Source organism: Papaver somniferum, chromosome 7, assembly GCF_003573695.1.
Source record: "Papaver somniferum cultivar HN1 chromosome 7, ASM357369v1, whole genome shotgun sequence".
Taxonomy (NCBI): domain Eukaryota; kingdom Viridiplantae; phylum Streptophyta; class Magnoliopsida; order Ranunculales; family Papaveraceae; genus Papaver; species Papaver somniferum.
The window spans coordinates 158,828,526-158,843,646 of NC_039364.1; the positions used below are offsets into that span (position 1 = coordinate 158,828,526).

The following is a 15,121-nucleotide window of genomic DNA, read 5'->3' on the forward strand; positions in this document are numbered from 1 at the left end:
CAAAAATGCTCATTTACCATTTGATGGTGGTAATGCCAAATATTTTCAAGACTCAACGGATTCTTCAGGAATCCAGAATACTACAAGGCGTTAATAATACTAGCCTTTATACCACCAGAATGATACACGCTCTTCCGAAGTCGTCTATCATATTAACCGAACCCGAAATGGTATTTCACATTTCTCAAACCTCTACAAAGGTTATAAAATGGTTCGAAAATATGTGATTGTTGTTCCGCTTAAATTTGAGACAAGTATCTCTGTCGTCCATATCTACACTGGATTGATTACTTTTGGAATCCATATCCTTTAGTGCAGATAGACAAGAGAAAAAATAATGGAGTCATCAACAAAAACATTTGGTGACCATTGGATACTTCTAGAACCCAAAATTTTATGGCTTATTCCTAGAATCCATGGACCACTTCTGGAGCCTAATATGGATTACTATAGGAAACCACAAATTGCATGTTGGACTGCTTATGGAGTCGGCAACGTTTCATGGATTGCTTCGGGAATCCACCGTTTCCAAAACAAGTAAATAAAATAAACAAAACTCAAAACAAAGAAAACATAAGTACAAATATGGTACCAACATAATAAATCTCCATTTTCGTCCCTCGGGATCGACGGAATATTAATTTACAAGTGTGCAAATGGATACATGCTTTATAGGAAAATTCCTCAATATCAGTCACAGGTCACTTCTAGGACCGGCCTGCTGCGGAAAGCGCCTTTGCATCCATATTATGCTACACGATACTACAAGGCGTTAATAATACTAGCCTTTATACCACCAGAATGATACACGCTCTTCCGAAGTCGTCTATCATATTAACCGAACCCGAAATGGTATTTCACATTTCTCAAACCTCTACAAAGGTTATAAAATGGTTCGAAAATATGTGATTGTTGTTCCGCTTAAATTTGAGACAAGTATCTCTGTCGTCCATATCTACACTGGATTGATTACTTTTGGAATCCATATCCTTTAGTGCAGATAGACAAGAGAAAAAATAATGGAGTCATCAACAAAAACATTTGGTGACCATTGGATACTTCTAGAACCCAAAATTTTATGGCTTATTCCTAGAATCCATGGACCACTTCTGGAGCCTAATATGGATTACTATAGGAAACCACAAATTGCATGTTGGACTGCTTATGGAGTCGGCAACGTTTCATGGATTGCTTCGGGAATCCACCGTTTCCAAAACAAGTAAATAAAATAAACAAAACTCAAAACAAAGAAAACATAAGTACAAATATGGTACCAACATAATAAATCTCCATTTTCGTCCCTCGGGATCGACGGAATATTAATTTACAAGTGTGCAAATGGATACATGCTTTATAGGAAAATTCCTCAATATCAGTCACAGGTCACTTCTAGGACCGGCCTGCTGCGGAAAGCGCCTTTGCATCCATATTATGCTACACGATATTCCAGCTTCTGGTGGAGTTAGTTTTCTGGAGATTATTAGAGCAAGAAAAAAAAAATCGAATTTACGCTGTTCTTCAGGGATGCGATAATTCTCGCTTCTCCGATATTAAAACCGTTGGTACAATAATTAAATAAAAAGATGCGAACGCAATTTACCACTGGGATATCCATTCCCAATTTCATACTCACCTCTATCGCACGTTATCATGAACTTACCAAACATTACCCCTACTATGTATACGGAGGTAAGTAAATCGCTCGTATTTGACACCTTTGATTAGTTACTCGCATTTAGAGTAACATTTTTCAATTAGTATCCTGGCCATACAAACAAAATAATTATGTAAGTGCAAGGCTGTATCCAATTGTTAATAAAAAAAATTAAACTGAAAGTTAAAAGGAAATCTTAGCCCATCATGTCGATCTCATCAACTTCACTGATCATGTGAAGTAAGTAATTTGTTTTAGCGCAAACTGAGGATCGTCAGTAGCAGCATGTGACCATGCCATAGTCATTTTCCATCGGTATTTACGTGTAATAAAATTTATCGACGAGCAATTTGTGCTGATAACGTGTTGTGTTCTCATGCGACTTTCATGTATGTACTATGCCGATACAATTAAACATTGTTGGTGTTGGTATGTAACTGAAATTATAGAAGAAGAAAGATGGGAGGAGAAGATGGGAATTAAATTCCACATTTCATTTCTTATTACTTTGTTTCTTAAAAGTAGTACATCCATGGTTGAGAACTGGCTATTTATATCCAGTAAGTCGGTAAGACAAATGACACGTATGTGTCTAGAAATGTTTAGAAAACTTAAAGATTAAGGCTCCTCAATTGATCCTTATCAGTTAAGAAGCGGCTAATTTTCCCGGATTTCTCTCGATGCCTGCTCGATTAATGGTGGGCCATTTATGACGTGTATACAACAAATATGAGATTTATTCACTGATTCTTTCTTGCTTCTTTCTTCATGGACGTCCTTCCTTTAAGTCCTCATTTTGTTTTTGTTTTTGTTTTTCGTTTCTTTTATAATAAATTTTCACAAAATTAGTTAAAAAGACCAAAATTAATAATTTTTGGGTGAAAAAGACACTTAGATTTTGATACTGTTTAAATGGACAAAAATATAAAAATAGTCTGGATGTAACCAGTTTCATCCTACCCATTTTCAAATATTTTTTCTTATTTTTAATTTATATCAAGATGCATCCAGTTTCATCCTTGCTATTTTTTAAGTTTAAGCCAGGATGAATCCAGTTTCATTCTTGCTATTTTTTTGTGTCCATTTCGCCCATACTAATTTTTACTCGTCCATTTGAACCAAATTTTAAATTTTTTTGGACAAATGACCCATTTTCCGATAATATAATGATATGTTAAAAAAGTAAAAAAAATAGAAAAGATAATGCCGTTCCAAATTTTTGGGTATCTATCTAAATTTTCCATAGTGGAAAAAATATTTGCAAGTCTCTGACCATCCCTATTTATAAGGATTATGCTTAAGATGTGGATGTTTATACATCGAGTTTTTTTTTTTTAATAGGAACATATCATTAAAATATTAAATTTAAATTCTCTGTCATTCACTCTCTAAAAAAAATTGGTCCAATCTTGTACGGATAGTGTCTATATAAGATTGTCCATGAATCCTGCGAACGAATAGTTTTCGTCTTTACCGGTGTTATTCCCAGACTTCAAGATGGAAAAGGCAGCATTCCACTCGTATTGGCCGCAACCAACGGAAACGAGGGTATGTTGCGATATTTATACTCGGTGACCCCCAAGGATGAACTAGACCCAAATCTGGTAAAAATGGAGCTACTTTTCTTACAGCTGCCGCTACGGCCGACATATATGGTAAGACTTACACTAGTGGAAATGCACACTACAATAATGAGGAAAAGCGTTTATTGGAGCTTGGATCGTTGCACATAGTTAATACTTTTTCTTTTTTTTTTCTAATGCTCATTACATAGATGTTTCTTTGGAAGTACTACAACGTTACCCCCAATTGGCGATTGCTCCGGACTCGGATGGAAATAATGTTATCAACGTGTTATTAGCTATCCTTAGCTCTCTCTCTATACTTAGCTGATGGAACTAGAGCACATTTAGCTGATCAATGACAGCGATCTCATGCTAATCTTACATTTTGGTTATTAGCTATCCCTGTTGAGCTCGATCATTTATCCCGAGATGCAGACCCAAGTGGGCACAGTATACAAATAAGCTCCCAACCCAAGGTGCAGACAATTAGCAAAGGTGCACTTAATGAATAACCTCTATTTATTTATTTTTCCAAATGATTTACCCTCCCATATAAATCGCGCTATGGCTCTGGCAATCCTCTAATTTCTACTTTTTAACTCTATATCAGTTCGACAACATGGGCTGGTTTGGAAAGCTCTCATACTACTAGTTCCAGGTGTAAAGAAAATATATGAAAAGAAGGTGATACATGTCCAAGCCCTTGAGCTACTCAGAGTTGTTTGTCTGCAAATTTCAAAGTTGAATGTCGAGCAGCTTAAAGAGGCCAGAGCATATAATGCAATAATTCGCACTGCAAAGTTTGGGATTATTGAGTATTTCAAGGAGCTCATTGACTCATCTCCTCATTTGATATATAGTATTGATGCAAGCAACAGTAACGTAGGACTATTTCAAGTAGCTGTTTTAAATGGGCAAGACAAAATACATAACTTCATATCGAAGATGGGTCAAAAGAATAATAGGGCACATGTCATAACTGATTCCGGAAACAACATGTTGCATCTTGCTGGATTTTTGGCACCACCATCTCAACTTGATAAAGTGTCTGGCGCTGCTCTTCAGATGCAAAGGGAGATACAGTGGTTTCAGGTCTGATCACTAGCTTTATGAATTCGTTGTTCGCCTTTAAGACAAAAACAATAGCTATACTTGAATCAATTCTGCTTTCTTACGCTTATGGAGCTCAATAGTTTGTTTATTTAGTCATCTGTTAGTGTTTACTAATGGCTACTTAATTATTTTTACTTACAAAACAAAAACGCATATGTAGGAGGTGGAGAAAATGGTGCAACCAAAGTTCAAAGACATTTTGAACAAGGATATGCTGAAACCTAGTGAGGTGTTTAGAAATGAACATAAAGCGTTGGTAAAAGAAGGAGAGGCTTGGATGAAAGAAACATCCCAAGCATGCATGGTTGTTTCAACTCTCATTGCAACAGTTATGTTCACAGCTGCTTTTACGGTACCAGGTGGGAATAATCAAGATACTGGTTTACCCATTTTCTTGAAAAATAACCCCTTGGCTTTCTATGTCTTTATCATATCAGATGCAATTGCACTCTTCGCTTCATGCACGTCTATTCTGATGTTCTTCGCAATATTAACAGCGGGCTATCCTGAACAAGATTTCTTGAGGTCTTTACCCCAAAAGTTAATTCTTGGCCTTGCCTCTCTCTTCATCTCTATAGCAGCCATGATGACAACTTTTGGAGCAACCCTTGTTATTATTCTTCATGGGAATGTTACTTGGGCTTACGTTCCGGTGACTATGTTGGCAAGTGTACCAGTTCTCTTATTTGGTTTCTTACAATTTCCTCTCTTTGTTGACATAATTCTTTCTACCTATGGTCCTAGTATTTTTCATAAGCAAAAAAATATCAAAAAGGAAGACTGAAGAGTGGTGTTAACTCTGGAGAAGCTCAATGTTTAATGAGTTCCAAGCACTGAATTTATAGATAGCTCTAATTTTGGTTATGTTGAATGGTAGCTTACATATTAGCTGCAGTTTGTAATGTACCATTGTCAGTAATTTGTAATATATATGTTGGAAAATTGGAAATCAATTTACATATGAATGAAAAATCTAGGTTAAGTGCCTTAGTGGATTTGGGAGATGGGCCTTATATGATTTCGGTCTTGGAAGTTAGTTTCACGGAAGTTTCACTTCCAAACTAACAGACGCCTAAAAACAGAAGAACCTTTCGTAGGGAAAGGACGCAACCCTTCGTGAAACCAAATGTAGAAACTAACATTTAATCCCATATTAGTTGGGCTTTAGACAGTCTAGTCCTACCCCCTCAAGCCCGGTACTCTTTAATCCTTATTTTCCAACGTGTGTACGGTTTAATGCAAATTCAGACGGGTTAGACCAAATTTCAACCGATTTAGAAAATCCATTCTTTTCTTATTATCCTCGTTACCCTTTTCATGCTTCCGTATTCATTTTTCAGATCTTAGAAAAAAAGATTGGAGAAAAAGAGAGACGGACGCAAGAGAGATGGACGCGATTCTGTGCCATTTTTGTTTACCAGAGATTCGTACTTCATGTTAGCGTTTGAGCTTTTCATTTTATGTTTATTTCATTGATTTCCTCTTCTTCAATTTTAGGTTTGAACTATTTCTCGATTTGATGCATGCTTACTGATTTCTTCTTCCTTTTATTCAGTTTTTGATTATATACTATTATAGGTCTGTTTTGATCTGTGATCTCATTGTTTAAACAATATGTTAGGTGCTTGTACGATTTTTTATCTCCGTGAAAAATCCTATGAGACTGTTTAGGGTAAAATAGAGTATGAATTATTTGAAACATACTTAATCTTAAATTGATGTATTTGATTTCAAACTCTTTATTGTGAATCCAAAATTAAAATTCTCTAAAATATGCTTTGGGAATTTGGTTTATCCTTAACTACAGGTCCATGTGATCATTTTCGACCTGATTTGATATATAGAAACAAATGTCTTTGTTGATTCCGGAACACAACTGTTTAGTCCAAATTTTTGGGAGCAAATTTAAACTATCTACCCGGTCATTCTAATCTTATGAATGCAAAGACTTTAGTGTTCCAATTGGGAACTATGAGTCTTAGCAGCTAGTATTGCATTTTGGAAGGTCATTTTCTACTAATAAGGAAATTGCAAAGATACATGTTAAAAAAGAAACAGTAGTTGTGAAATTGTTTCTTGACTGCCCCTTAAGACCTTGGACGGTTACAAATATGGTGGCAAATTTTCCTTATTATAGCCAAGGTATTAGGGAATGTCTCTCCTCTTTATCCATCCTAACCATGAAGCCAACTCATGCTCTCGCGAATTCACGTACGTATCATGTATACCTTTAAGAATACCGTCAAGTGTATTTTTCATCTGTTTTTTTTTTTTGATCGTTTTTACATGTTGCCATTTGCAGGGATGTAATATCATGTGGAATAGCTACAACTTCCTCATTTTCATGACAAAATTTGATGCATACCTCCTGTGACTCTCTTAGTTTTACCTCCTATTTAATATTGGTGGTCTCAAGATGCTTTAAAGCTTTTGTCACTTTTTGTCCATCTGTTGATGTAGTTCTAATGACTACTGGAGTACCTCTTTGCAGGTAAAATGACTCCATGTTCGGTCGTTTAATATTCATAGGCAATGGGCTTATTCCGGGGATTGGTTAGTAAGCAGACTCGTGACTCTCAGTCTCTCATGTTAATTATGGATTTCCGCCAAATTATTTGCAATATTGGTACCTGCTAATATTGGTACCCTCTTTTAGCAACCATGAAATCTTCAACAAAATTTTAGATTGATTCCTTTCCTTTCGATTGTTCTTACATTTTTAGGAACTTTAAATTTTGAAATGAATTCCATAGTTGATGCTAAGGTTTTTAATGTGCACATAGTTGTACCCATACTGATTTTTAGTGTGTACATAATTATACACATACTGATTTTTGATGTGTACATAATTGTACACCTGTTTATTGTTAATTGCACATAGTTGTACACCTGTTGACCGTTGATGTGCACATAATCGTAAACCTGTTAATTGTTGATGAATGTACATGTTGATTTTCTTGCTTCTTTATTAGATTAAAATTTTTGGGTATGGATGGATATTTTAGATTTTTCATAGGTGTGTACATAGTTTTACACCACTATGCTATCTCAATAATATATGCATGTTTTGTGGGTATAGATGATAGATTTTTGTGGGTAGATACATGTTCGCTTATATTGTCGTACATCAAATTTTGCTTTGAATCCTTTAATTGGACAGTCACGATTAAAATTTATGGTTAGCGAGTTTGTAAGAATCATTTGTTTAGTGTACTTCGGATGGAGCTTCAGTGGTCTTTTTGTTAATTTTATCTCATCCAAGAGGTGACCAACTGGCCAAATATTTTGAATTTCATTTACTTTTTTAATAGCCTACTAATGTCGGCGACTGCAATCTCTTCTTTGATCATCATTCTATCTAATATTGTACTTTGGATAGTTTCTGCATTCACTTACTTGTTGTCTTTGTTGCAGTTTAATTGGGCGGTAAAGACTTGCTTAGAAATGTGTAGTAGATGGTGTTCGTTGAATTGCAGTCTTCAGTATTGTACTTATACAGATTCGATAAAACATGGGTGAAAAGGAAAATAGCGGATACAGGTTAGTAAAATTCAATTCTTCACTTCCAAATGTTGGATTTTTTTCCTGAGCCACTACTGGTGTTTGGAAAACTGCTCTTTTTATCATTGGTATGCATATTAGATCTAAAACTGCTGCTAGTAATGTAGGTTTTGAGATTTTGTCATATGGGATACACACAAACTAGAAGTTCTCCTATCTGCATGCATTTCTTTAGAATTATTACACACAAAAGACAGTACGGTCCAACATGTTTAAAATATAAAATTTGAGGGAATAAACTGAAGTTACACACTATAATCAATATAGTTTTGAGATTGTGACTACCATATGCTTAATGTGACGACTTTATGATAAGTAATATGTTACGAGTATATTCTCATTTTGCATAGATTTCGGGTTATTGTTGCTCTTAGTTTTGCATTTCCCCATAGAGTTAATTTGATATGTGTGCAACCTGTGATATAGAAGAGTCTATAAGCTTATGCTTTGCGTAGATGACTAAGGTGTACAAACTGGTACATATGTAAAACATTGACTCCATAAGTTTATGCTTGCATAAAACTAGGGTGTACAAACTGGTACACATGTGGAAAAAAATGACTATTAGCTTATCCTAGGGTAAATAAATTGGATGTACAAACTGCTACACATGTACGAGGATTGACTCCATAAGCTTATGCATGCATCAATAACTAGGGTGTATGTGTGAAAAAATGACTCCATAAGATAATGTTGCCTAAATAACTAGGGTGTACAAACGGGTACGCGTGTAAAAAAATTCACTCCATAAGCTTATGCTTGCGTAAAAATAGGGTCTACAAGCTACTCCAGCTGCATGGAAATCCAATGATGCTGAGAGCAGAGACAGTGATGTTGGTGCTCTTTCCATAACTAACAATTTTTTAACTTTGCAGGATGCAATTCCATCTGGATCATCTTTCCAAGGTATTTTGAGTTTGTCATGTGATGAAAGTTTACTGAGTTTTTGTCAAGTGAGTTCAATTTCCTACGAAATACATTCCTCCTCAACTTTTAAAGTAGAATTTCTAATTTTGTATTTCTTGTCATGACCACATAAACCACTATTTAAAATTGTTGCTCCTATGTAATAAATATATGGGAGATTTGAAATAACTTAGGTTTGCGACGATCTTTTTTACCAGATTCATACTGATTAATAAAACTATGCATATAACATTTATCGTTCGGCATTATGGATTTTCCTTTGTTGGTTTACTTATTTTCTTTCCCATTTGTTCGGAACCCCTCATTTTTTTTTTCCATTTTTTCTTTTGTCAGATCGAGTCGTGCATAAGATGGATAACGTTAATGACGTTTTGGCACATTTTTTTGGAACCCCTCATGGATATATTGTTTGTTATATGGGTATGGATGTTCGATTTTCTTGATTTTTGCAGCGGTGTACATAGTTGTACACAACAAGTGTAAATTAAAATTCTAAAAAAATGAAAATTATATAGTCATATGGGTACTCTTTTTGTAGATATCGGAAAGAGCTTTCTGAATATATAAATTTTGTGAATTTTGGACAAGCGGTTCGAAAAATATATTGTTTTTTAATTATTTATATATTATTTAAAATTGCTGACATCATCATGAGTCACTGAGGACTAAAATGCAAATATTTGGACTAAATTGTAAATAATAAGGGTTATTAGTGTACTTTTTATATTTTGGACTAATTTGTACCTAGTTAACTCGCGCTGGACTAAACTGTACTTTTGGACTGATTTTTTGACATGATAGTTACGTGTTCAAATTGGTTATTATCTTGAGGATTATACCTAGTGTTAACATTGTTGGTATTCATAGAATTCGTGTTCCCCAGAGTTTTTCTCAAGCCCCATTTTACATATACAGCATTCTTGAAAAATCCCCTTTTTGCGCCATCCTTTGCAGCATTTCTGGCCACGCTTTCCTTCCTTCCTCTTACAGTTAGATTATGTATATCTCTTCCGTCTCTACTGAAAGTGCCAACATTATCGAGAACTTCATAATAAGATCCTTCCAAACCCCCCCTGCTGAAACCATTATCACTATTTATGTCTTCTCTATTAGTACATCCATCATTATCTTGAGAGAAACTTGATGCAGAACTTGTTTTTCCCCTAGACAGATCCATCTTATCTAATGTTTCAAGCCAATTCTTCATGTTTCTCTCCTCTTTATCAGACCACGACCAACCCTTCTCAAAAACAAACCTAAATCTAAACATTCCCAACAGAATTGCATTTACTTCTAGATTATTACTTATATTTACTTCAAAAGATCTAAAATAGTTAAAAACCTACTGAAATTCTTGTCTAACATATAGTTCTCCATGTTCACTTTTTCTTCCATCTGAGTAGAGTCACCAGAGGACTCATTCATCTGCCAAGACACTGCGACATTTTTGCATTTTACATCATTCAACCACTGCATCACAGTAATCATGGTGTTATTCCTATCCTTGTTGTCTACACCTTGGGGTGCACTGATGCACCTTGCTCCTTTGAACCTCCTTATATGATCTGTGACAAACATTATTATGTAATCATTAGTATCAGTGCTGTTGCGAAACACAATAAAATAAGTCTTTCCTTGTTTTCCTTCTTCAAACCCAGTCTTCTTAGGAACTTCCAACTTCTTAACTGCCATTACATGTGTCATAATCTGAAAAGTTGTATACTTGTAGTTTGGTTTACTACCATTAAACACAATTTCACACCTGGATTTCCAAACAAACTACATAGTGATAACACAAATGTCTCCCAGCTAACATCATCATGAAAACCTTCTTTTTTGTTTTTGTTTTGAAACCAAGTTTTGATCCAGTTATGCAAGGTGGTACTGTTGGTTTTCATTCTATTAGTGTTATAAGGCAAGTGATCCCAGACCTTTTAAACAAACTCACAGGTCATGAATATGTTATCTAAACTTTCAACTGACTCATTACAAAGAACACAAGTAGTTTTTATATCAGGAAAAATTTTACTGATTCTTTCTCCCACAGGGAGAATATCATGTAAACATTTCCACAAGAAAACTTTAATTCTAGGCATCACTCCCATTTTCCACATTCTCTTCCAAGTACTAGACCTAACACTAGAAGTGATTGTCCTCTGTTCAGAGTCCACACTCAGTTGTTTGTACAGGGACTTAACAGAAAATTCCCCATCAGCAGTCAGACTCCATCTGAGTCTGTCCTTTTTGTTAACATTAATCTGGATTTTTTTTTTTTGTATAGTTTCATCCTCAAAATACATTTTAAGCTTTTTGCATCCAGTCAGTAGCATCTTCATTGAAGAGGTCATAGACTTTAATTAAACCTTGTTCCCCAAAAGAATCTAAAGTTTGTACAATATTCTATTTTCCTAGGATCCACTTATGAATACGGATATAAATATCCCTCCCATTGTTAACTTCCCAGTAACTGTATTTCCTAAGATGTTGAAAACTTTTCTCTATTCCCTTCCACAGCCAGGAATCCGTCACTTTTGTTTTAAAATTATTATCAAGAATATCACCATTTTGAAGATATTTGAGTTTAAATATGATAGCCCACATAGACTCAGGGTAAGACACCAGCCTCCACCCAATCCTTGTTATCATAGCTTCGTTCATTATCCTAATGTTTCTCAATCCTAACCCCCCTTCTAGTTTGGTTTTACAAATCGGTTGCCAACCTTTCAAATACAAACCTTTATATTTACCCTTCCTTTTACCCCAGAAAAATTCACGCTGAAGAGTAGATTTTTTTTAACGTATATTTTGAAATCCGAAAACAGTTCATTTGGTAATTGGAAATAGCTTCAATCACAGTTTTCGCTAAAACACCTCTACCAGCAGCAGACAAATTAATACATTTCCAGCCTTTCAATCTACTAGCTATTTTTTCCACAATTGGTTCAAAACAGATAATTTTAGAAGTATTGGTAAACAACGGAGATCCAAGGTATTTATCATTCATTTTTATTTATTGAACTTTAAGAATTTTTATCATTATCCTTTGAAACTTGTTGGGGGACTTACTACTGAAAAAAATTCCAAATTTCTGAAAATTAATGAGTTGCCCTGAACCCGCACAAAATTTGGTGAAAATGTTTAGGATATTTTTGCTCTCAGCCAGGTCAGCATTGCAAAAAATTAGGCAATCATCCACAAACAATAGATGATTGATAGGAAGAGCATTCTTGGTAATTTTAATACCATGGATTAACCCCTTCTGTTGAGCAAGCATGAGATAGCGAGAGAGCGCTTTCATACACAAAATGAATAGGTAAGGAGATAGTGGGTCTCTTTGCCTGATTCTTCTTGTGGGGAAGAATATTTTACCTGGAGAAACATTCAGAAGCACTGTAGAGCTAGTGGTTTCTATGCATTGTTTAATTAGATTGCACCAGTCATTCCCAAAACCCATTTTTTTCAAAACAACTAACAAAAAATTCTATTCAACCCTATCAAACGCCTTAGACATATCTATCTTTAAACCCGTATAACCTTTTTTCCCTTTTTCTTTTTCATAGTATGAATGATTTCGTGAGCAACCACTATGTTGTCAGAAATCTGTCTATTGGGGACATAAGCCGACTGGAAAGGAGAGATCAGTTTATCTAACAAGGGTTTCATACGATTAGCAAGCAGTTTAGAAATAATTTTATACGTCGTACTCCCTCCGTTCCACTTTAGATGATGTTTTTGGAGTTTTCACGCAGATTAAGAAATGGAGAGAGATATTAAAATTTTCCATTTATGTCCTTAAAAAAAGTCTTCAAACATTAATTGCTATTAGGACGCTTAAAAATAAACTTATAGTTCCAAGACAAAATGTTAGGATGTTATTGGAAATTTTTTGGAAAAATATGAAAACCTTCAAGTATTGTGGAACAAAAAACTAACCCTAAAACATCATCCAAAATGGAACGGAAGGAGTATTACACAAGCTTATAGGTCTGAAATGAGAAGCTTCATCCGGAAAAAAATTTCGGAATGAGAGATACAAAATTGTTGTTTAGTTCTTTGAGCATGAAACCAGAATAAAAAAATCTTTGAACCATATTTATAGTATCCAAGGACACTAAACCCCAATTTCTTTTGAATAAATATCGCTGCAAAACCATCCGGTCCAGGTGAAGAATTAGGAGCCATATAAAAAACCACATTTTTAATTTCATCGTAACCTTAGGATACTATTATCCTCATCAGACACCATAGAAAGGACGTTAGAGATTAAGTCAACATCAACTATTGGATTAGAAGTAGAAGCCATATTAGAGAAATGCTTGTAAATCACTTCATTAATTTCAACTCTACCTTCCGTCTTTAAGAGCACAAATAGAGTTCCTAATAGTTCTGGTTCTTACCAGACCATGGAAATAACCAGAATTTTCGTCACCTAGGTTCAACATTTTGTCACCACTTTTAATTTTCAAAAAAGACTCATTTAAAGCATACCATTTTTCCACCTGAAAACTCAGATTTTTCAAAATTTCAGACTTATTGGATAAACTCGGATTATTACTAGCGCATTCTGGATCATTTTTGGCTTGTTCAAGTTTTAATTTTATGTTACCAAACTGGGTTTTATTCCACCTAACTAAATTTTTTTCTTAGCAACAACAAGTTTTTTAACCACTTTAAAGGCTGGAGAGCTATCATTATGAGTTAGCCAGGAATCATTAATGACATCAATACAAGACTCATTTTCTAACCAAGTACCAAAACACTTAAATGGCTTAGCCCCATCATTCATAACTTGTTTGGTGCTTAGAATAATCGGACTATGATCAAAAACAATAGCACTTAGATGAACCACCTTAGCATCTGGAAATAAGTCCAACCAATCTTTATTTGCTAACCTCCTATCCAATCTTTTCTCAATTAACCTAGTATCATTTCTGTGATTCGACCATGTAAAAGTGTTAGAGCACTGCTCGGTCGAACTCGCATGTGTTGCTATCTCAAGCATGTTTGTTAATATTAGTGATCAAAACTATATGTCTTGGTTTCTAGTTTACTTATGACTAAGTCTCGGTCTAGGATAGTTAAGTGCAGTTGAGCTCCAGACTCCATGGCGATCATCTTACGAATACGAAGAACTAATCAAGGAATAAGTGTAAATTCATCCGACAAAAAGGTATGTGGAGACTTGAACTTATATATCACTCAAAAGTCTATCATATCTCCTACTCTTGAGACAAAGTCGTATAAGTATGATAGTTTTCATACATAACATTTGTTATTTCGAGCCGAGTTTACTCGCCTATCTTTTTCTCGAAATATGTGTTGGTGAGCTTTTGCTTTAACCACTTTCATCTTTACCAGTGACGAAATTCATGATGACGTTTCAATCTTGAAAATAGCTTTGATGACGATAGTCGTGAATAACGATTGTTATAACATTATAGAAGAATGTTTCAGTGATTGAAATGTAGAGTTGAGATTACTAACTATGGATATAAGCATATATAGTGTGTTCGCACATTAGTGTATAAATCCATGTGCCGGAAACCAAGTGCGTGCATATGTGATCATGCGGTGTTGGTGAAGGAGACAAGTTGAGTACGCGTACCTGCGGAAGTTTTCGAACCGAAAATTTCTGCTGAGTTTGTAAACTCAAATCCGGTAGCTAAGGTACGCATACCCGTACGCGTACCCAAGCTTGTTATTTCTCAAATCGGTAGTTCATGAGCTTAAAACAATAAATTATAGGGAATGCAATCTTTGCAAACCGTGGCTATATTTTTCATGAATTGATTCAAGTGAATCAAACCGATTTTGTTTCAATTGTGCCTATGAATAAAGACCTAAGCAATTGAACAACTCTTGAACTAGTTCTTATGAGTCATTTGAACTAGTTATGAGAAAGATGAATATGGTTGATATGAAAGTGCTCATATGGCTAACCATTTTTTAACTATTTGTGAACCAACTAAGTGTACACGTTTAGGTATGGTTACTCAAATCTAAATGAATACATTTCATTTGTGTGTGACAAGCTAAGTTTCGATCTAAAGGTTGAAAAATATTAGCTTGGTTGAATCAGGTTTTTCATCTAACGGTGAATATTGAATGCTTTGTTACCAAGGTAACTTGGATTGCAAACCCTGATTTGAAAACTATATAAATGAGACATCTAACAATTGGAAAAACTAATCCCCACACCTCCTGTGTGATACTAGTTGGTTTTGCTAGAGTCGATTCTCCTTTAACCTTAGGTTTCTTCCCGAGACCTTGTAGGTTAACGACTGAAATAATTCATTGGGAT

At 34.9% G+C, this 15,121-nt stretch overlaps 1 pseudogene; it reads left to right on the forward strand.

Annotated features, from left to right (window-relative positions):
• Positions 1 to 1,019: 1,019 nt before the first annotated feature.
• Positions 1,020 to 5,116, forward strand: LOC113295437 (annotated as a pseudogene).
• Positions 5,117 to 15,121: the final 10,005 nt, after the last annotated feature.